General features: G+C 44.5%; 1 long non-coding RNA gene across 1 annotated transcript; it reads right to left on the bottom strand.

The window, feature by feature from the left end:
* Positions 1-1,668: 1,668 nt before the first annotated feature.
* LOC127195146 (uncharacterized) lies at positions 1,669-6,428 on the bottom strand. Its single transcript, XR_007831366.1, has 3 exons — positions 6,373-6,428; positions 2,023-2,105; positions 1,669-1,830 (listed from the first exon to the last, which is right to left on the bottom strand). It is a non-coding gene; the product is annotated as an uncharacterized LOC127195146 (long non-coding RNA).
* Positions 6,429-24,221: the final 17,793 nt, after the last annotated feature.

The following is a 24,221-nucleotide window of genomic DNA, read 5'->3' as shown; positions in this document are numbered from 1 at the left end:
TACACCTTGAGCCCTGAAATTGGAGTTGGGTATAGTGGTTGCTGTATCTCCTTTGGTCCTTTTTCCATTGTGGCCTCCTTAAAGAAGTCTCTAATTTTTTTTCTGCTTTTTGCTGTTAATTTGGCACTTTTAACTGGCTTGTTGAGGATAGATGGCCAAACCTGGCTGGTTGGTGTGCAGGTTATAACCCTAATGTGGTAACAACAAGTCTCCTGAGTCTGGACCTGCACAGCCATGCTCAGTAACAAAGAGCAAGCAGCATATAGCATCTCTCCTAAGGGACCAACTCTCCCCCCTGCTAATTAAGCAATTATTGACCAAACAAGGCCTAGCTGAGTGCTCTTGATGCTCCTCAGTATTTGGGGACAGCCTCCTCCTTTTTTGATACCTCAAATTCTCATTCTCATTTGAGATTGGAGTTGTGTTTACTCCAGATCCACCTGGTTTCCCATAATTATTGTTGCATACTTCGACCCTTGAAACTGAAGAAATGTCTGTTCCCTATATGTTTGTGCAGTAAGCAAAGAAGCACATCACCCAATCAATACAAAACTTAATTCTGTTTCGCTGTTGTCGAGTGAATTTGAAGTCATGAGTATTTCTCCTTTTGAATGTACAGTTCATGCTTAGAGAAAAGAATTGAACAATGCATCAATGGCCTGGATACTTACTGTCAAGTCACCAGAAATGAACATGTAACCACAGTACTTCTGAATTTCTTTCTATGTAGAGAAATAGAGCTTTATACTTAAGCCCATCTCTAATGTGAGAACTAGGACAAAGCTACCCAGCCATGTGCTTGGTATTTAAAGTGTGGTGATGGGGGCTGGGGAGATGGCTCTGTGGTAAAGTGTTTGCTCTGCAAGTGTGAGATCTTCTCTTTAGACTCCAAGAACAGCAGAATCAGTGAGCTCCATCATCAGTGAGAGAACCTGTCTCAAAATAAAGGTGGAGGCCTGGAGCAACAGCTCAGTGGTTAAGAGCACTGGCTGGTTTTCCAGAAAACCTGAATTCCATCTCTAGGCCACACAGTGGCTCATAGCCCTCTGTAATTCTAGCTAGCCCTAGGTTATCTAATATGCTTTTCCAACCTCCAAGAGTACTGCATGCACGTACATGGTGCACAGACACACATGCAAGCAAATACACATACACACACTAATAATGTTGTTGCTGCTGCTGATGGCAGACAGACAGATGATACTGATAGAAATAGGTGTGGTAGCACATCTGTCTGAGAGGCAGAGATAGGTAGATTTCTGTGACTTTGAAGTCAGCGTGGTCTACAAAGAAAATTCCAAGGCTATATAGTGAGGTGTCATCTTAAAAAAGGAGCAAATAAAATAAGGTAGAAGCAAGAGCAAGGAAGACACCCCACATTGACCTTTGTAATCCACATATATGTACACACTTTTACTCACACGGGCATACACATAATCATACATAATACACATATAATACAACACACACAAAGTCTAAGAATCTAGGGCCAATGAGATGGCTCAGTGGGTAAGGGCATTTGTTGCCAAGCTTCATGGCCTGAGTTTGAGCCTTGGGGAAGAGAGCTGGATCTCACAGATTTCCTTTGATTTCCACACACAGGCAAGTATGTATGCATATGAGAGGGAGAGGAAGAGGGAGAGGGAGGGGGAAAGACAGAGACAGAGACAGAGACAGAGACAGAGACAGAGACAGAGACAGAGACAGAGACAGAGGCAGGGGGAGGCAGAAGATTCCCTGAAGATGGAGTTACAGATGGCTGTGGGGACTGAATCTGGGTCCTCTAGAAGAGCAGCCAGTTCTCTTAGTCACTAAGCCATCTCTCCAGCCCTAAAACAACAACATTGGTGTTTTGAGAAAGGGTCACAGAAATACTAAATTCAGTACGTTAGTTTCCCCAACCACAAAATAGTTTTGGAAGGGTTTAGAAACCTTCCAACCTACAGCATAATAAATCCATCCATCTTTCCCTCATTGTCGTCACTGTCTCCAAATCAGTCATATCTGGCACTTAGAACTTACCCCTTTCATATACTTCCTTAGACATCCCTTGGTTCAATGTCACTTTTCTTGTTTGGACTGGTTAAACAATTCCCTGGACTGTTCTGTGGAAAGACAGATGTGTGAATAATTAACTCAACCTCATTATTCAGTTGCTACTTCAGGCTCTAAGCTTCAAAGCAGAGCTATTTGCCCTTGGATCATAAAGTTGGCTTATAGATGGCGCATGCATTCATGTATGCTAAGGAAAATGATCTGATTTACAGAACTAAGAATATGTAAATAAAGCATGTGAAAAGTAGTGAGAAAATTTTGAGATGATAAAGATGATTTTTTAAAAGCAAATTCTAAGAGTATAAGTCTTATACTCTTATTATATGTTAAAATTTTATTATTATTGTGTGTGTCATGTGTGTGTATATATCTGTGTGCATGTGGAGGTCAGAGGACAAGTTTTGGGAGTTCACCTTTCATTTCAGGCTCAGAGGCATGCAAAGCAAACATCTTTACCCACTGAGGGATCTTGCAAGCCTGAGTGTCCTATCAAGACTATTAAAGGTAACTGTCTTCAAGGGCAACGGTGATGTCATATATAGCTTGTGCTAAGTCAGCCAGACACAGAGAACAGTCTGCCCCATTCTGTCCTGCTGACAGCAGTGCTCGATGCACTTAGCATGGAGCTCTGAAAGGCCCATAGATTACTAATACACAGACACTTCACTGAACCCTGTAGCCAAGGAGACAGGTGCACACAAGCCAACAGACTACAAGCTAGCAAGGAGCAGATGCTGTGACAGTCACTCAAAGGAAATGTCATGAGACTAGGGAGATGGGAGCAGGTGCTGATCCGGCAAAGTTCCTTGTGCTTACTGAAAGGTCCATTCTCACTGGGGGATTGCAGGAGCACTCAAGGCAAGGTGGTATTTGATTTGGTCATGAAGGATGAAGATACTTCAACAGGAAGAAAAGTTGGGAGTGAAGGTGTCAGCAGTGAAGGGAAAGAAGGAAGTGAGCAGGGATCTAATCTGGACTGAACAGATAAGTGGAGAACATAGTGCTTTAAATTTTCATCGAGATTAGCCAACGGCTCAATCTTTGGTGTGCCAGTGTCCCCCAACCACCCCCACATCCTCCACTATCATATTTTCAGCATTTAGCACAGTGTTGGGCTAATCAATATCAAGTACTTAACAAATACTCAATGGATAAATGCTATTCAGAGAACATCGAGACAACTGGATTGATTAAATAGGGTTATATGGGAAGAAACAATAGAAGAAATTGGCTGAATCTTAGCTTTCCAGCTAAAGCATTTCAGGCTATTCTCCTTTGTTAACTGGTGTAGTATAACCTATGAGACAGTTTGGTTAAGGGTTGAGAGGGTAGACCACACAACTACTGTAAGAACAGCAATACAGATAGATTAGACAGGGATGGTACCCAAAGGAATGCTGGGAGGTGATGGAGAGGCACCCACGCCCCCCTCCCCCAAGTAACTCAGTATCTTCTTCTACACTTTCCTCTTTTACTAGGAGAAAGGGTGTCTAAGGAAAGCCAGACTTAGAAGGGAGAGAGGCAGACAGCTCATTTCTTGATGCAGTTGGAGCAGGCAGGTTTTCAGTCTGTAGCTCAGGAGATGTTTGAGCAGGAAGAGTGGATCTGAGAGACATAAGGAAAGAGGGAGTGGATGAAGATGTGGAAAGTCATCAGGAAGAGTAAGCAAGCGGGGAATGAGTTGAGGGCTTTGTGTACGAACTCAAAAACAAAAAACAAAATTCCACCTTTACACGGAAGAGCACATGCCCCAAAGGAGAAAGGAAATTATTATTATTTTTAATTAAAGAAATGATCATGTTTAGACATGGTGCTTAGAATGTTCAGGATGTGAAGGGTGGCTTGGAGCTTGACACAGAGCAGGGACAAAGAGAGAGAATTTGGCAGTTGGGTTTAGTGGGTAGAAGGTGACATAAGAATGATCATACAAGAACACACATGGGAAGGGGTGACAATGTCTTTCTTCAGACACAAATGAGGAGAAATGAAGACTTAAGCACAGCTAAAGGCCTGGTTAGGTAGAAAGTTGGGTTTCCATGAGTCCAGAGGGTGGGAAGGAGAAGAAAGTGTTTAGGGAAAAAAATCTAATATGTGAAAATGTGTGGCCAACAGAATGAGGGCTCTCGGTTATAGTGTCTGTAAATATAGCCAGCCTGTAAAATTTCACTACGTCACACTAACCTGACATTATAGCTTACCTCTTCAGTAAATTAGAGGATGGCTCCCAGCACAGTTGATTGTGCTTCCTCAATATAATTATTAACTAGTCACTGTCAGTCCATTGTTTTAGCTTGTTCATGCTGAGAACACACCCCCCCCAACACACATGCACACTGCTACCACCTTGTGTGTAGATGCTTTTATACAAAAGAATTGTTATGCTCATTCTAAACAACAACGTCCCGGAAATCACTAGTTTTTCCCTTTTGTTTCCATATGCTATAAGTTAAGTGTGTAGCTATTAAAACACGAAAGATCTAGGATGGGCCCTGGTAATTGATAACCTGATCCCCATTTTCTATTTTCTACCTACAGCACTGGGAGACTACTTAACCCCTCTGTGTAGCCATGTCTCTCAGGCCAAACCACATTAGTGGATGTCTCGGCCCATTCTAAACCTTTCCTTTTCTCAGGCTTCTCAACAGCACTTTCTGTTTTGTTTTATGTGTGACTTGCAATTTGCACCTTTTTTCATTAACAAAACCAAACCAAACCAAACCAAAATATAAAAGCTGCCAGGTGGTGGTGGTGGTGGAGGAGGTGTCATTAATTCCAGCACTCAGGAGGTAGAGGCAGGTGGATCTCTGAGTTCAGTTTGAGGCCAGCCTGGTCTACAGAGTGAGTTCCAGGACAGCTAGAGTGGCACAGAGAAACCCTGTCTCAAAAAAACCAACCAACCAAAGAGACCAAAACTAAAGCCAAACCTAAAAACTTCCAGGACATTTGCTGTGTCGGCTACTGAAGGAACACAATGTTTAAGACCCAGGTCCCTCTCACGAATCCCAAGTTTGCTTTAGAAGGCAGCGACAAATGGGCAAATTGACCCACCAGTCTAGATAAATGTCAGAAAGCAACTGTGTCCCATAGGAAGTCCTCCAAGAAGCTGTGACCTTTGAATTTAGCCTCAGAGAATGAATCCAAATGGATTTTAGGCATGGAGGGTTGTGTTTAGAAAGAGCGGACAGGCAAGGGATAAGAAGGCAGCAAGTTCAAGGGCACAGAGCATCCTAAGTGTCAAGTGCCAGAGAGATCAGAGAGGACAAGTTAAAAGCCTAGACTATGCATACCGTGTAAGGTTAAGTGCACTGACCTGTAACTGTACTTGTAGGACGCAAATCCTATGTTACCTGTAAGTGAGTGGCTATTATTGGGAAAGAAATGGAACTTTGTATGTTTCAGTTTCCCTAGCTGTAAAATGGAATTGAATATGGTATGACATATTTACCTCACGTAAAAGTATTAAAAACAACATCTAGGGCATGGTAACAGCTATGGGATGACCACTGATTCAGGAAGCACCTTGAAGACTCAGGAAGGAACAGCAGCTTCAGATCTGAGTCTTAGGTTGAGGAGTGTTAAGCATGCATTGGAGAGGCACGAAAACTGGAGTAAGAAGGCCCGGAAAACAAAACAAATACAGTCATTCAGTAGAGAGCCCTGAGATGCAAGTGGAGCAGGGTGGGGGAGGGGGAAGGGGGAGGGCGAGTGTGCATGTGAAATGCAGGAAGAAGAAGGCCCATCCGATGGAGATAGTAGGAGAGTTCGTTAATACCTAGGGATCTATTTCAAATGCATAGCTTCCCATTTGTACCCCACGGGGTGGGGGTGGGGAGATAGGGAGGGAAGAAGGGGGAGGGATAGAGAGAGAATAATGAATAAGTCACTGGCTTTAGGGTCAGGAACAGGTGGGCCTAGGTCGAAAAACCTCACCTTTTGTTCATTTAATCATGTCATCTCATCTATGTTATTTGACCGCGTTAAGTTTTGATAGTTTCCTCCCCTCAAAACAAGAGTTGACAAACTTAGCCTGGCACAGCTGTGAGAAATGAAACGAGACCAAGTAGGAACCATGTCCCCTGTCATGCTTGACTTCCACACATAGGCAGCCAGGGAAATGGTGAGCCGGATGTGGATTGAGGCCTGAGAGCACTGAGTTCCATGGAACGCCCTGTGGACAAAATATCTCCCCAGATCTGACAAAAGCATCATAAAATGTGTTTCCTCCCAGCACTCAAGGGGCTACACCTAGAACACAGCCGCTTTCCAGGTGTTCTTATCTTTACCGTCCTATTTCTGGGAACCTGGGACTCTTCTTACCTTGTTTGAACTCTGGGGCGTATTAGAATTCACTGATAAGACAGAGTCAGGTGGAGATGAGGTAAGGACTGCTACTCTGAAGAGAGGGACAGGTGCCCACAAGAGCAGTGGCTCAATAGACAGAAGACCTGTCTCTCTATCTGCAGATAAGACTCCCGGTGACAGATTGGCCTCCTCCGCAGTTGCCCCCCCACCCCCTGCTGAGGCCTATTGACAATTCTAAATCTCAACTCTGAGGTTCCAGGTTTAGCAGCTGAGACAAGGTGAGCAAACAGCAGGCCTCACCCGAATGGGTTTCCTGCTGCTGTCTAGAAAGGTTCCGGGCTGTGTCTGAACCCTCCAGGAGAAGAAAGTCTTTTCAAAAGCAGCCACTCCCAGCCTTGCGTAGAGACCATGTTTGTTAGCTTGAACTTGAGGTGACGCACACAGAGGCCATTTCCGGTTTGCGCTCAGGGGCAAGTCCTTCACTACGCAAAGGGTGAGACACTTGAGGAATTTGCGGACCGTCCAGTTAATCAGATAAAATCTGAGAGAATCCGATGGGAGCTTTCTCAGAGGATTTCACAATTTTACTGCAAACAGCTGAAGAGGCTGCAGCTAATCTGCGCTTTCCTTCCCCACCCAGTTGAAGTTCGCCTTGAGCAAACATGAGCTAACCTCTCTCTCTTGTCTCTGAAAGCACAGAGGGAGTCTTCATCTGAATCCTAGGGAAGAAAAGATCTGACTCCTTCTAGCACGAACATGGATTTCAATAGGGGATGAATTGATCTATTTTCCCCTCTCTTCTGTGCCTCAATAATACACACTATGAAGCCAAACCGATCGCGGTCAACAGCATTTAATTATAAAGTAGATTCAAGCCGAGGCCCAGCTGAGCCTCGCTAGAGCCCACCCTGTCATTTCTTACATGTCATCACATTTAATTATATTAATCTTTGCCACAAGCAGTGGAGTGGGTACTCTGAGTCTTGGTCTAGCGACTGGGTTCAAGGTCACTTAGCTAATATGTAACTCTAAATGGTACTAGTGTCTAAGCCAAGACTATGTCCTTTTCTCAGACTGATGTCCTTTGATGGCCTTCTAGAATGTTAGTTTCTTTGCCTTCTGTTCTGTGGCTACTTCAGTTCCCTCTCACACCGCACCACTGCCCCCCTGAACTATCCCGATTATATTTACATTCCTAGTCTCCTGTCCCTCTGGTCCTGCATTCTTACCTCAGCTAGAAATTATAGGTCTTTTAAAGAATTTTTTCATAGTATTGCCTTTTCACAGTCATATAATATATAATTTTTAAAAAAGGAATTTTCAAGACAGGGTTTCCCTGTTTAATAGCTTTGGCTGTCCTGGAACTCACTCTAGACACCAGGCTGGCCTTGAACTCACAGGGATCCCACTGCCTCTGCCTCTACTGCGATTAAAGGCGTTCACCACCACACTGGCTGCTTTTACATCTTTATTAAGTTTTTTCAAAATTGGTGTGGAGTGTGCACATGTGAGTTTTGAGTGTGGGAGCTCATGTGCAAGTGTGTAGAGGCCACAGGTGTCTTTCTTTATGGTTCTTTACCTTATTACTTTGAGGCAGGGTCTCTCACAATACTGAGGCTCACCATTTCATTTAGGCTGCCTGCCCAGCACACTCTTGAGATCTGCCTGTCTCTATCCTACAAAGCTGTGGTTACAGGCATGTGCGGGGATTTGAACTCAGGTCCTCATGCTTATACAGCAACTGTTCTTACCCACTGAGCCATCACCTCAGGTTCAGTTTGTTTTACTATTGCCTTGTTGTGCCCACAAGCACATGTGTGTGCATAATAGGGGAAGAAAATATTATTTTAGCATCTAATGATCCAGGCTTAGTTGGGGGGTGGTATTAGCAAAACCACTCAGATCTAGCATGTGTTTATTCCTGTATTTGTATCCCAATTTTGGAAGAGGAAACTGTGTGAGAAAGAGCAGTAACTCGATTTATGGTCACAAGGCTTGGCAACTCCTAGTTAGGTGTGGTGACACATGCGTATTCTCCCACCACTCAGGAGGCTGAGGCCAGGAAGTTCCCATGATGGAAGACAGCCTGGGCTTTGTAGGAAATTCTAGGGTGAGCCTGGGGTTACATGGTGAGTTTTTGTATCAGAAGACTCATGGAAGGGGTCTAGAGAGAGGCCTCAGTGGTTAAATGGGTTTGCAGTGAAAGCATGACAACTGGAGTTCAAATCTCAGAACCGGTGTAACAAGCTGACAATATTGTGAAAATTGTGCTCTGGGGGTGGTGGAGACAGGAGGTTTGCTGGAGTTGGTTGGCGTCCAGCCTGGACAGGAAAACTTAAGCCTCAGGGTCATAGTGAGACTCCACCTCAAAGGAACAGAGGCAGAGTGATAGAGGAAGAGACTCAATGCCCTCTTCTGGCTTCCTAGTGTGCACGTGCACAGGTTTGTGTACTTGTGCGGAGGGTGGGACATTACCATACTTTTACAAACACACACGTGCTCACAAATTTTCCAGTGACACCAATCTGTTTGTTTGTGTGTGTGCCCGTGTACACATGCCACAGAGCGCAGGACTGATAACGTGTAGGAGCGGGTTCTCTCTCTCCACCATGTGGATCTTGGGAATTGAACTCAGGTAGTTCTACAGCCTTGGTGGCAAGGATCTTCAAGCCAGCCCCAATTTAATGATTTTTAAAGTCGTTGTCCACTGAGGCACAAAACCAAAGGGCTGGGCACAATCGGGGGGTCCTACCATGCCCCCTTCCAGAGACTGGGCCTGAAGCTTTGCTTTGGATTCGGAATATTTTTATCTCAGTGTCTGTTTATCAGTCCCAGAGACGTGTGTGGTTTGTGCAACTGGAAGTTGGTTGGTATAACTGGAAATGTGAATATAACTAGTCAGCTGTTCCAAAGCAGAAGTATCACCATATTCTCTTCTGCTCTTGTGTGGAAAATGCCTCAAAAATACATATTAATATATATTTTTGTTAGCACACATATGTTAATATAATATATAAATATATGAGTGTGTATGTATGTGTATATAATATGTGTATATATGTATATATTTATGTGATTTTTTTTCTCTCCTTATGTTTGATTTCTTTGAAAACTTGCTACTGCATTTCATACAGTGTTCTGAAACCATTTTCTGTTTTTTTCTTTTATTGAAAATATTTTTTCTCACATAATATATTGTGATTTATAGTTTCTACTCCTCCCAGCCTTCCCAGTCCTTCCCCTCCTTCCCTCCCACCCACATCCACTTCTTTTCTCTTTCTCATTAGAAAACAAACAAGCTTCTAAAGGATAATAATAAAATAAAACATATTATAATAAGACAAAAAAAAAAAAAAACCTAACACAACATAATAGGACAAAACAACAACAACAACAAAAAGCAGAAGGAAAAGAACCCAAGGGAAGGTACAAGAAAAAAACAGATCTACTTGTTCCCACACTCAAGAATCCCATAAAAACACTGGACTGGAAGCCATTGTATATATGCAAAGGACCTGCAGAGTAAAAAGAGAGAAGAGAAAATGCATACATAAAATGAAATAAAAATAAAGGAAAATCCCTGACACAACACTGTAAGACAAGGAACCGTCAAAGACGCTGTTGCATTCGTTTTCTGTTGGCCAACTACTTTTGGGCACGTGGCCTACCTTTACGAGTAGTCTGTTTCCCCAGTGAGACTCTCTTAGAGGAAACTAGATTTTCATTTGAAAGTGGTTATCCTTTGGAATCGTTTCTGGGTTAGGAATGGGGTCTTGTGTCTACTTCGTTCAGCTCTAGAGCCCCATCTGGTGTAGACCTGAGCAGGTCCTGTGCAGGCTGCCGTAGTCTCTGTGACTTCGTATGTGCATTGGTCATGTAGACCTACAGGGCCTTGCTTCCTTGGTGTCTTGTGTCCCTTCTGGCTCTTATAGTCCCAGGGGTCCCTGAGTCCTGAAGGAAGCGATTTGATGGAGACAGTCCATTTAGGGGTGTGTTTCAAGGTCTCTCATCCTCTGCATGATGTCTGGCTGTGGGTCTCTGTATTTGTTCCCATTTGCTGTAGGAGGATGCTTCTTTGATGATGGGCGAGTAAGACGCTGATTTATGAGTGTAACATAATGTTGCCTCTGTTTCTTAACAATTAGACTTTATTATACAACCCAGCTATCCTACACAAGAGGGAAAAAAGGTTAAAGGGAAATAAGGGTAAACCTTCTGGTATCTGCTCCACGGGATGGATCTCTAGGTGTCTCTGGCATGAACGCTGGTCATCTCCCCAATCCACGTGCACTCCTGCTCCGAACCTGCAGCCTTCTCCCATCCTCTCTGCTTGCTGTCTCTCTCTAGCCTACAAAGGCCAGTCTCCTCCCAGGATCCCTCCTCCCATCAATGTTCGAATAAAACCCAACCTCCTGGCTGAAGTCTCCGGTACGTTTCCTGAATTCCAGACCCAGGATGGTTCTTCCCAATTTTTAACAATGTTTATTTTAGTGAGATACCAGTGGTGTTTCCAAGCAGAGGAGCCCGAGGCAAGACCCGCCTAGACTGCCTTCACCTGGGATATTGTCTACAATCCTTCTACAGCATAATGTCATTAGGAGTCATTTTACTCTTACATTTTTGTTTGTTTGTTTAAAAAGAGTAATGTTTGGTTTTACCCTAGGCCCCTGGGCTATCTAGTTTCAGGTTCCTGGTCACCCAAGCAGTGTCAGGTACTGGTTCCATCTCATGGAGAGAGTCTTAAATCAAATCAGATATTGGTTGGTTACTTCCATAAGATTTGTGTCACCATCGCTCTGGTGCCTTTGACAGGCAGGACACTGTAGATCAAAAGGTTTGCAGCTGATTGGAGTTTCCCTTTCTCCTCTGTTAGTATTTGGAGTGTCTTCCTGTACCAAGGATGCTAGAGTGTGGCAGCTCTATGTAGGCACAAGCTCAATTTCTTCTCTTTAAGTGAGTTGTGTAGGTGTTGACTTCACCAATTTTTAGGAGCACTTATGTATGCTATCATATCATCTGCACATAAAGGTATTTAGACTTCTTTGTTTCCAGTCTGTATCCCCTTGATCTCCTTTAGTTGTCTTATCGCTCTAGCTAAGACTTCAAGTACTATATTGACTACATCTGAAGAGAGTGGGCAACCTTGTCTTCTTTGTTGATTTAATGTTTTTTTTTTCCTATGCTCGCTATAGGGGGATAGGACACAGAGACCTGTTGCATTTATAATAAGCTTTAAAGATCAATAACTGGGCAGATATTGATCTATTTTAACCTGTCTAAGACAGTCTAGGTACTTCCCAGCCAGTCTTGCTCTGGTTGTTCCTGCTCCACCTTTGTCCCCATGATGACTCCTCATGGTGACCTCCTCCTTATTGCATGGCAACCTCCTTCTTCTCCTTCTCTCTCTGTCTCTCTGTCTGTCTCTGTCTGTCTGTCTGTCTGTCTGTCTGTCTGTCTCTCAGCCTGGGAACCCCAGACTCAGAATGGAAGTCCCGCCGACTATCTCCTCTGCCTGGTTCTAGGCTCTTCAGCTTCTTTATTAACCAATCAGAGATAACTGGGGAGCAGCTTTAACACAAAATTGAGACAGGAGAGCCCTCAAGAGCAAGGACAATACCAGAATCTGTTAGCATTTAGCTCACTGCCCGCTCAGCAACTAACCACCTTAAAACAATGTGGATGGAGGTCAGCTCTGCGCTTGCTCCAGATTTTTAGTGGAATTGCTTTGAGTTTCTTCCCATTTACATTGATGTCGGTTATGGTCTTTCTGTAAACTGCCTTTGTTATGCTGAGGTATGTCCCTTGTATCCCTAATCACTCCAGGACTTTTATCATAAAGGAATGTTGGATTTTGTCAAAGGTCTTTTCTGCACTCTATGAGATGATTATGAGGATTTTAAAAAAATCTTTCAATTTGCTTAAATCGTGAATTACATTTACTGATTTTCGTATGTTGAACCATGCCTGCATCTCTGGGATGAAGCCTCCTTGAGCATGGTGGGTGATGTGTTCTTGGGTTCAGTTAGAGGTACTTTATTGAGAATTTTTGTATCAATGCTCGTAAGGGAAACTGGTCTGAAATTTTCTTTCTTTGTTGAGACTTTATGTGGTCTAGGTATCAAGGTAGCCATGAACTCATAAAAAAGTTGGGCAATATTCTTTCTTTTCTTTCTTTTTTATATTTTGTGAAATAATTTGAGGAGTATTGGCATTAACTCTTCTTTGAAAATCTGGTAGAATTCTGCACTAAATCCATCTGGCCCTGGGCTGGTTTTGGTTGGGAGACTTTTTAATGATGGCTGCTATTTTACTAGGGTATATAGATCTGTTTAATTTGCTTATTTGATTTTGATTTAACTCTAATAAGTGGTATGTTTAGAGAAATTTATCCTTTTTATTTTTTTCTTTTCCTTTTTTTAGATTTTCAAATTTGCTGGGTTATAGGTTTTTAAAGTGTGTTCTTATGATTTTCTGGACTTCCTCCATGTCTGTTGTTACAACCTTTTTTTCATTTCTAATTTTGTTAATTTGGATATTCTCTCTTAGTTTGGATAAGGGTTTGTCAGTCTTACTGATTTTTCTCAAAGGTCCAACCCTTCATTCAAATGAGTCTTTCTTTTTTTTTTTTTTTTTCTTTTTCTGTCTTCTACTTTTGGGTCTGATTTGTTCTAGAGCTTTCAAGCTTCTAGATACATTGAAGTTGCTAGTATGAGATCTCTCAGTGTGTGTGTGTGTGTGTGTGTGTGTGTGTGTGTGTGTGTGTAAGGTACTTAGTGCTTTGAACTTACCTCTTAGAACTACCTTCATTGTATCCAACATAAGTTTGGGTATGTTGTATATTCATTTTCATTCAGTCCTAGAAAGTCTTTAATTTCTTTTTAAAATTTCAGTCTTGACCCATTCCTGCTTCCATAGTGAGTTGTTCAGTTTCTCAGCCTTTGCAAGTTTTCCAGTGTTCTTGAAATCTAGTTTTAACCTGTGGTGGTCCAATAGCCACGTTTCATACACTCAGATATAAGTATATATGCAAAAAATAAAAAATAAATAAATAAGCTGTGACTACAAATTCAATGCTATATAATGGCACACATGCTTCCAAGTTTGGGGCAAATGACAGTTAGTTTGTCTACTTTACACCACACAGAGGGCCCTGGGAAGTGAGTCTTGGGCAAAGATCATCCAGGCTAGGCTGGCTTCTGCACAAGGCAGTGACGGTTTGCATTGGTTGGGTTAGCTGAGGTAGGAAGACCTATCCTGGTCATGGATGGCACCACCTCATGGTCTGGGCCCTGGACTGAGTGAAGAGGGGAGAACAAGCCTAGGCCTGGCATGCATGCCCTTATCCACAGCTCTCTGCTCTTGACTGTGATGCTGCCAGCTGTGTCACATTCCTGTAGCCGTGACTGCCCAGCAGTGACAGGGATAACCCCGAACCATGAGCCAACTAACCTTCATTTCTCTTAAGTTGCTTTTTATTGCAGCGACAGGAAACTAAGTGGAGCAACACTGAGATGAATCAAAACACCACACACAAAGATGAGCAGATACGTAGACATGAGCTGAAGTGAGCACAGTAAAAGCTCCCACAGCAGGGCGCAGAAGTCAAGACATACGCTCTGTGCATCTTCAATGTTGCTGTAGATTTGAATATTTTTATAATATATTGGGAGGAAGACAAAATAGGGATGGGACAAGCAACACCTCCAGCCAGGAAGGCTTCTGCACATTGGCTCCCGGGGTCCACAGTGCTCAGCGTCAGTATTTTATGCAGAGCTCCTGGGTCCTCTCCCAAGGCTATAAGAAGCACTGTGACCATGTCCCCTTGATGGGGAGGCCTGGTGTCACTCAGAGGAAGGATAGCAGACTACCAAGAAGAGACTTGATACCCTATGAGCATATGCAGGGGGAGAAGGTCCCCCTCAGTCACAGTCATAGGGGAGGGGAGTAAGGGGAAAATGGGAGGGAGGGAGGAATGGGAGGATACAAGGGATGGGATAACAATTGAGATGTAATATGAATAAATTAATAAAATATATTAAAAGATAAAAAAATAAAGATAAAAAAGAAGCACTGTGTCTGCATAATTCAAGTGCAGATAGAGAAAACAAGGTGTTGATGTGAAAACACAGCTCTCACCTCAAAGCAGGTAACAGTTTATTCTGGAGCCAGCTATGAATCTTCACGGCCTAGCAACACAGATTTAGGTTACTCTGCAATCCACGTCCCAATGCGGTGAGATTTGATAATGTTTTTATGGGAACAGAACAAAGAAGTCATAAATCAAGATGCTTTTCAAATACAGTGGTGGCCGCATCAGGTGGGCGGATGATAACAGAGCAGGAATTTGGTAAAAAATTTAAAAATATCGCTCTCTCCAAATTAAAAGTTTTTAGTAATTTGCATACAGGGCTACTTCATGGAATGTGTGCTTGGTATGATTATCAGAGCTTTGAAGGAAGGAAGGAAGAAGGGAGGGAGGAAGGGAGGAGAATGAGGAGGGAAAGAGGTGTGAAAGAGGAAGGGAGGGAGGGAGGAGGAATGGAAGAAGAGAGGAAGTCAGTTACAGGCTAAAGGCAGTTTTCAGGTTTATACACACATAGATGTTTACAGATGTAGCCTGGCAGTCTAAGGACACTTGAAGACCTTCTCCTCTTGGCCATGGGCTGCTGAAGATGTGCAGGAGGTCTGTAGCAGGAAGCCAGAATTCAGTAGTCACAGCTTGAAGACTGAGTGAAGGATCACATTGTGGCATTAGCCCTTGAATGTCAGTTGGCAATTGTGCTGCTTGTCTTCTTCTTTTGTTTGTACAAATGAAAATACTTTCTGGGTTTTTAAATATATATATGTACACACACACACACACACACACACACACACACACACACACAATGAAAACTAGTTTAACCAGGAAATAGTGACCATTAAGGACATTCGCAAAGTGTATGATTTGAGTAGGGGAAAGAGACAAGTGCAAACTACAGGAATCCTGGCTGGACATGTGCCTAAGCCAAGGTCACTGCTAGGTTCTGTCAGAACCTGGGGCAGACAACAAACAGCCTTTGTCATATGATTGGATGTGGGGATAGACACATGTCTGGGTTAGAAACCGCAGAACACATGGGTGCGTACCCCAGGTCAGATTTTGTGTGACAGGATCCTACTGATGTACCCTATATAGGGATCAGGACTCTTCTAGCACAGCTAGGTCTTTATAGCAACAACTGCCTCTAGGTGGATGCATTGCAAAAAATGCTGCTTCCTGGGGTGAGCCAGTCTGGGGAAGAGGGCTCCTGCCTATAGTGTCTTTGTCAAGTGGATACAATATAGCCTTACATGGTGATGAACTTAACTACTTTCTCTCTCTCTCTCTCTCTCTCTCTCTCTCTCTCTCTCTCTCTCTCTCTCTCTCTCTCTCTCTCTCTCTGTGTGTGTCACTGCTCACCAATGAGGAAGTTAAGCCTTAGAAGCCTGAGCTACCTTATTGAAGACTACTTCCTAAATGGGCTTCTCTTAGGAGACATCCCATTTCCATGTTGGTCATCACGTATGACATACAAAGTACTCTGAGAGGTACCGGGCTCGGGACTGAGTGGATGCCTAGGTGTCAGTCATCTGGTTTTGGAGATGGTGTGGCATGCCCTGTGCTACCCAAGCTGCTGAAGGAGAGCAGGAGTGAGGGGGGCTCTCAGGGAGGAGGGTCTTTCTCTGGTAGAGAGAAGGTTCAGCCCTGGAAACACCTTTCCAGGTTTGAGCTGTACAAAGAGTGGGCAGGGCTTAGAAACCCAGCAAGGGCCAGTGTGGGTAAAGGTATAGAGGGAGGCTCTACCTTAGTGTTCCCATAGTCACCTGTTCTCTATTAACCACAGGCCCTCGGGGATTTTGTAGACCTTCACCATCGACACCACTGCCACCAGCTGGAAGCACCTGTCCCATGGTCAATGTGTATGTATCTAAGATTTGCTTTTCTGAAGTCCTATAAGATAATGTGGGTGGTGTCAGCATAAGGGACTATGTACATTGCAGTACAAATAACTTAATAAAGGATTTCTGGCCTATTGTCATAAAGAATTTCTAAACTGGAATTACAGTAGAACAGAAAGAGCTCTAATTTGATGTTTGCTGGGTACCCTCGGTGATGGTTTGAATAGGAACAGCCCCCATAGACTCATGTGTTTGAATGCTTGGCCCACAGGGAGTGGCACTATTTAGGAGGTGTGGCCTTGTTGGCTTGGAGGTCTCTTATATACTCAAATTATGCCCATGGTGGAGCTCAGTCCCCTTCTGCTGCCTGTGGATCAAGATGTAGAGCTCTCAGCTCCTTCTCCAGCACCATGTCTGCCTGCACGCTGCCATGGTTCCCGTCATGATGATCATGGACTAAACCTCTGAACTGTAAGTCAGCCCCAGTTAAATGTTTTCCTTTATAAGAGTTGCCATAGCCAGGCATGGTGGTGCACACTTTTAAACCCAGCACTCGGGAGGCAGAGGCAGGTGGATCTCTGTGAGGTCAAGGCCAGCCTGACCTACAAAGTGAGTCTAGGACAGCCAAGGCTACACAGAGAAATCATGTCTCAAAGTCCCCCAACCCTCCCCCAAAAAAGAGTTGCCATAATGATCGTGTCTCTTCACAGCAATGGAATCCCTAAGACATCCACAACTTAGTAGCTTCATTTATTATCTATCTATCTATCTATCCATCTTTTATGTTTGTGTACAGGCTCCCACAGTGCATGTGTAGATAACAAAGGGCCAATTTGTGGAGTCAGCTCTCATTTTCACCTTTATGTGGGTTCCAGAGCTCATACCCAGGTCATCAGAAGCGAAGCAAGTGCTCTGCCCACTGATCTATCCTGCTGACCCCCTAGCCACTTTAAATAGCCCGAGGATCAGGAATTCGGGTGTCCCTTTGCTGGGGGTCTGGCTCCAGTTCTCTGCAAATGCAGCAAACAAACACTGGTCAAGGCTGCGTCACTTGCAGTTTAACTGGCACAGGGACTCTTCTTGTCATGGGCATCTGTTCTCCAAATGGCGCATCTCTGTGTAGGTGAGCGTCCCTATGGCACGGCAGTTGGTCGCCATTGAGATGACTTACAAAAAAGCAGGCAATGCATTCTTTGGTGCCTTAGTTTCTGGCAAACCACCATCCTTGCTGCATTTTATCTACCACTCTGAGCATCCTTGATTCAATATAGAAGAGGGTTATGCAAACAAATACCAGAGGATGTGCACCATGGGGGACTAAGGCCAAGGCCACCTTTGAGTTCATGCTCTGGGAAGACTGAAGCTTTCAAAACACAAACTGGGCACATGCCTGTATTCTCAATACTCAGAAGACTGGTTCAGGCCAGTCTGTTATGCAAGTCAGTTAAGGTCATTCTATGCTACGGGATACCCTGTCTGACAACAATAAAATATATACACACACCAGAGATGGTGTAGTGAACTGACACCCCCAAAACATTTTACCCTTAACATAACTAAAAATATTGAATAAAACATTTTAAGGATTTATTCTGCTGTTTAAGATTTATGTCTGTGTGTATTTGTCAGAGTATATGCCACATGCATGCAATACCCACAGAAGACAGAAGAGGGAGTCAGAACCCTAGAACCTGAGTTACAGACATGAGGTCTTAATTGCTGAGCCATCTCTCTAGCCCTAAAAGCTAAAGTGAAATAAAATAAAATAATAAACACACACATATTTAAATCTTTTAAAACTGTGTCATAGCTGAGTGATGGTAGTGTACGCTTTTACTCCCAGCACTGGGGAGGCTGAGACAAGTGGGTCTCTGAGAGTTCAAGGCCACCCTGGTCTATAGAGTGAGTTCCAGGACATGTAAGACTACACAAAGAAACCCTATCGAGAGAGAGAGAGAGAGAGAGAGAGAGAGAGAGAGAGAGAGAGAGAGAGAGAGAGAGAGAGAGAGAGAGAGAGAGAGAGAGAGAGAGAGAATCATTATATTACCAGGAAAGTAAGAGGTGAGACAAACACAGGGCAAATGTGGCTTGATAGACATAAGTGGGTGTGTATGCTGGAGATTCCTCTAGGCAAATCCCTGTACCCTCAAGTGACAGAGAAGATTGGTCAGTTTCCTCAGATGGCTACAAACAAGGCTCCACAGCGCAGCAGACAGGAGACAAGGTCTGGAGGATGTAGGAATCAGAGCAGGAAGCTGTAAATGACTTCCGACCCCCATGGATATCCCTCCGTGGCAGTTGACACCATGACTTTCTCAACTCCCTTTCCTCCTGCAAGGAGAGAAAACCTTTCCTGTTTCTACCCTAGCTCTGCTGGCCTGGGAAAGTCAGGACTTAGAACCAGAGGCTGGACTTAAGTGGCTCCCAGCCACATTCACACGCTCAACATGACTTAGAAAAACCAAGCTGATAGTTTGTTTTAAAATGTGACCCAGCCTGGGGAGTGCTCTCAAACGGAAGTCCTAGTGAAGGGACCGCAGTTCACACAGCTGCCAGAGACTCCCAGGCAGACATTTACTTTGAACTAGAGCTTGCGATGAACAAATTTAAGAGAGAATCACAGCACATTTGATGAAGAAGGATGTAGTGAGAAACAGCAGGTGGTAAATGGAGGTTGACACGCCTTTCAGACAGTGGGTGACTGATTACGAAATAAACCTAAGCATTACATTTTTATTGAATTTATATGATTTCTTTTTTCTTTTTTCAAGACAGGGTTTCTCTGCATAGTCCTGGCTGTCCTGGACTCGCTTTTGTAGACCAGGTTGGCCTCAAACTCACAGAGATCCCCCTGACTCTGCCTCCTGAGTGCTGGGATTAAAGGCGTGTGCCACCACCGCCTGGCTGTATGATTTATTTATTCTGATTAGCTTTATGGGTGTGCCACGGGTGCACTTAGAGAGATCAGAAGACAACTCCAGGGAGTTCCATGCCATGTAGGACTTGAGGATCAAGCTCAAGGTCGTCAGGAGTTGGCAGCAAGCACCTTAACCAGCTACGCCATACCACTGGCCCAAAGTTAAACAGTTTTTCATATGCTGAACATGGAAAAGACAGTATTAGCTGAGTGACTAAAGAATGAGAGATATGAAAGGCCTATGTGATAACCAGATAGAACCCTTACAAGTAAAAGTAAAAGCATTACATTAAAACCCTGCTGCCTAAGACGCATATCCAGGCTGATTTTAAATTGTAGACCCTTCTGCCTCAGTCTCCTGCAAGCCAGGATGACAGGCATACGCTGGTGTGTTCAGCTAAAAATTATATGTACTCTTTTTAACAAAATTAAGTATTTATATGTCTATTTTGATTGCTCAATTGTGTATGGGGGTATGTGTGCTTTGGGGGAGTGTGCACATGCCACAGCATGTGTGTGAAGGTCAGAGGGCAGCTTGCAGGAGTCACTTCTCTCACCATGTCGGTCCTATGGTCAAACTTTGACCTGCCTGATCATCTTACCATATGACGTCTTTGGTTTTACACCTTGGCTTAGAAAGCATAAAGCGTTTATTATCTGGCTCTTTATTCTAAAAAAAAAAAAAAAAAAAGGCAACATTTGTTGCAGAATACCTACATGGAAGCCCCCAGTGAGCCCGGCTTGAACTACAGGAAAGTGCCACACATCAACCAACCCCTGTGCAGCAGGAGGAACTGAACAAAGGAGACCTGGGCAGGAGGAAGCTTGACTACCTGCAGCCGTGGGCTTGGTAAAAGAAAGGGGCCCATTATGCATTGCGTATGTATAGTTAACTGGATACCTGAAATAGCCCAAATTTGCTTCTGAGTGTTGAGTGTTTAATCAACGAGAATGAGGAGCCCGGGGATACTATTCAGTTGTGAATGGAGTTCTGCAAACAGAGAAAATTAAGAGGAACAGAGAAAGGAGAATTCTTTTTGAATAATAGCTCTTTGCAACATGGACCCAGGTGCTCTGATCCCTAAATACATCAAAGCTGCTTTGTCACCCTGTCTGTGCAGAGTGGGCTCCCACCATGCTGTTGAGCACCAAGTGCTAACGCTCCCTCCCTCGAGAGCAACAGGGGAGGGCTGAAGGTGGTGGCATTGTGCTGCAGTGATTGCTCCAAGCTGGTGACAGCAGGGCAAGCCAATTAGGGGAGTGATTTAGAGAAAGGAAGGCAGGAGGCATACCGAGTCTTAGGGCTCTTGTTTGAAAATGGAAGACACACCTGGCTTTTTCCACTCTCCCTGAAGTGTGTGTGCAGCCCTTCCCGGGCTCTCCTGAATGAGTCAGCAAGGACTGGGTTGTAAAATAAGGGGCTGGATGATCAGCAACTGCCTTCTGAGCCTCTAATAGATGCTTGTCTTTACACACTGACCCGGCCCTCATATTATCCCCAGAGGGCAGATATTGGCCCCTTGTTTTGCAAACAGGGAAACTGAGGCCCAGAGAGACCTAGACTACAAAGGGAGATGTCACTCCAAAGCCCTATTCTTTCCTCCTCTCCGTACAGCCAGCCAAGAACCAGGTGTGTGGGAGGGTAGGGCTCAGGCCAACTCCCCTGCTAAGAAAGGGAAGGACTCATGACTTCCCTTGTCCCCACCATTCCTTCTTGAGAATTTATAGGCAGTTAACAGTTGTCGGTGTGTGTGTGTGTGTGTGTGTGTGTGTGTGTGTGTGTGTGTGTGTGTTGGGGGTGGTAGTGTAGATCAGCTCATGAGGCCCAGACCTTCCTAAGAATCTAAGGCAGGAAATGGTAGCTGGGGGAGGGAAGACACACCATCTTTAGTTGTGTGACCACTGCTAAGTCGCCCGAGCCCCTATAAAAAAAAAAAACCTCTCACCCCTGCCAAGTTGCTTCTGAAGGAACCCTAAATTAAACTCATTGGGTAGCACACATGGGGGTGGAAAACAGGGGGCTAGTGAGAAGAAAGGAGGGAACCAGCAGTGGGGGGGGGGACAAGTAAGGATATCGGTAGGTGAGCATGGTCAATATATATATGGGATACATGTATGAAAATGCCATGATAAGCTCATTTCACAGAGACAGAACAGGAGGAAAAGCTGAGATGAACTTGGAATCACAAACGGGTATGTACAGTAACAATAGCATACTTCTTTTTTCTCAGAACATTATTACATAGATAGTCACGCGCTGGCAGTGGAGACCTGAGGTTTTTCTATTGGGCTAGATGAATTGAGTAGTTACTCAGTGAAAGCCGGGAGAGCCTAGCCTGAGGTCAGAGAGTGTGTGCACAGCTGAGAACAGAAGGAAGGTTCCGAGGAGCTTAGAAGGTGGATGGGGGTGACAACTTATCAATGAGAAGGGCAGGCTGGTGTACAGAGGCAGATTTCATTCCTGGACCTCATGGCTACCTTGTTGAGTTCACTTTCTGCCAGTGGAAGAAACGTGCCGTGAAGATACCAGAGATGAGCAAGACAAGCGTTGCCATGGCTACTTGTGTGTGCCGACTTACTTGGGCTACAGGGCGCTCATACATTTAGTAAAGCATTACTGTGTCCGCAAGGTGCCTCTTGATGTGAGTGACCTGTGAGCTGGCAGCCAGAGTGCAGTAGATTGCTCTCCCCAGCAGGGATGGGCCTCATTGGATGCCTATGTTGTGCAAAATGGCAGAGGCAGGGAAATGTCTTCCGTCTGCCTGTCTTTTAAGCTCAAACTGTCTTCGGAATCAGACACAACCTGGAGCTTCTCCATGTTAGACTTTCCTGCTTCTTGGATTAGGATTTGGATGGGAATTTATCAGCCATTCTGACTCACAGGTCACCGTGCTCCTCAGCCTCCCTGACTCTGTTATAAGAACTCCTGGGGCTAGAGACAGGGCTCAGAAGAGAAGAATGCTTCCTGCTCTCTCAGAGGATGAGCATTCAGCTCCCAGCATCCGTATCAAGTGACTCACAAACACCTGTAACTCCAGCTCCAAGGGATCAGACACCTCTTCTTGACTCTGTGGTAACCCGGGCATGTGCACAGATGTACACACACAAAACGAAGAAACAAACAAACAAATACATTGAATCTTAAAAGAAGAAACCCAGTCAAATCAATTAACACCTATCCTGCATCCATTCTCTTGGCTGTGTTTCTCTGGAGCACCCGGGTGGCCTTCACACACGCATCTTCTCCTTGCTGCTTTCTCTACGTGCTGAGACTCAACATGGAAGTTACGGGTAGGGACAAGCATGAGACAGACCAAGCAGGTGGAAAGAACGGCTCAGGGGCTTCACAAGCAAGGTAAATGTTGGCAGTTTGCTGATGTAACAGATAGGTATGTGGCTGTGTGTTGACATGGCAGCAGCATCGTGCACTGTCGCTACAGAGTTGGAAGTTTTTCGTACGTTTGAACAAGGGGTGATATCTGTTTACATTGCTCTGGTCCCTGCAGATGGAGTATATTCAGTGATGATGAACATGTAGGGTCGTATCCCTTAGAGAAATGGTGACTAGGGTGGGAAACGACAGTTAACATGCGGTTGCCATAGCAAGGCGAGGGAGTTGTCCCACCAAATAACCCTGAGTCTTAGCATCAACCCCAGTGTCCAGGAACTCGGGTTTTCACTTCAAACAATTCTGTGAAGGGGAGAAGGAAAGCGTTGATTATGCAAACTGTAAAAGTTCCCCTGTGAAATGAGTACCAGCCTATGTCAGGCCCCAGGCTGAGTTTCACTCACTCTTTCGTAACACAGACCTTTGTCCCGAGATCTGACTAAGACGTTAAGCAACGTGAACATGTTGGCCAGGCCCTTCCTGTCCCCAGAAGAAAGACTTCCCCAAGGCAGTAAATGTGAGTCAAGTGCCTTGTAGACGAAGGCATTAGAGCAGACCTGGGGAAAGGTTCTGAGACTGCACTTATGGCTGTTGGCTTGATCAGACTAAGCACCAAACAGCACTGCCCACAGCTCTGGCCTTCCTCCAGGGAGGATTTCAAGATGTGTGCTTATGAAGTCCAGCTCCTCCATGAGTGCCTATAGCAGTAATGCTGAGGAAGAGAGATGTTTTCTTCGGGGTATCCCCTCTGACTGGTAAGTTGCCCATGTTCTTGTAAATAACCCCTCACCCATGCTTCTGTGACTAATTCACTGAGACACACGACACCACACACACACATACACACCGCCCATATGAATGTGCACGCATAGAAACACACACAGAGTCTGGGGAGAGAGAATAATAACCAAATTAAAATGTAAAAATCAGTAGAGTGTGGTGGTGCACACCTTTAATCCCAGCCCCTGGAAGGCAGAGGCAGGTGGATCTTTGAGAGTTCGAGGCCAGCCTGGTCTACAAAGTGAGTCCAGGACAGCCAAGACCACACAGACAAACCCTGTCTCAAACTACCCCCACCCAACTCCACCCAAAAATTAAAAATCATCTAGTGTTTGCTTAGTAAGGATAATGTATTGTGTGGTATATGTAAAACTGTTGGCAAAATCAGGCCAATCAGTAGTGCATATGGAAGGGTCCACAGTCTGAGTGCTCCCTGCTCCCTGGGGGCTTTAGACCCTATAGTTACAGGCAGCTGCAACATGGTGGATGGCAAGAGTCATCACCATTAGTGCTAACCAGGCACACAGCCAGGTCAGGGGAGAATTGCTGGGTGTGTAGGGACATGTGGGGTGAAAGTTCAAACTCAAGTGGTATCTCTTTGAGACTGACCTGGAGACAAATCTAACCTCATCATCATTAGTAGAAAAGAGTGAGCATGACGTCAGTCAAGTAAAGGCCAAGTAAGATGATGTGCCGAAGAGTCAGGAAGACCAGGGCAAAGTTAAAAATGACCCAGAATAACTGGTTGTATGTGGGTGTATGCCGTGGTGTGTCTGTCTGTGATGTGATATGGTGTGTATGTGTGTGTGTGTGTGTGTGTGTGTGTATGTGTGTGTGTTCCTGTCTGAATGGTCTATG

The sequence above is a fragment of the Acomys russatus genome, chromosome 11, assembly GCF_903995435.1.
Source record: "Acomys russatus chromosome 11, mAcoRus1.1, whole genome shotgun sequence".
In the NCBI taxonomy this organism is placed as follows: domain Eukaryota; kingdom Metazoa; phylum Chordata; class Mammalia; order Rodentia; family Muridae; genus Acomys; species Acomys russatus.
This window is presented reverse-complemented; position numbering and strand designations above follow the sequence as displayed.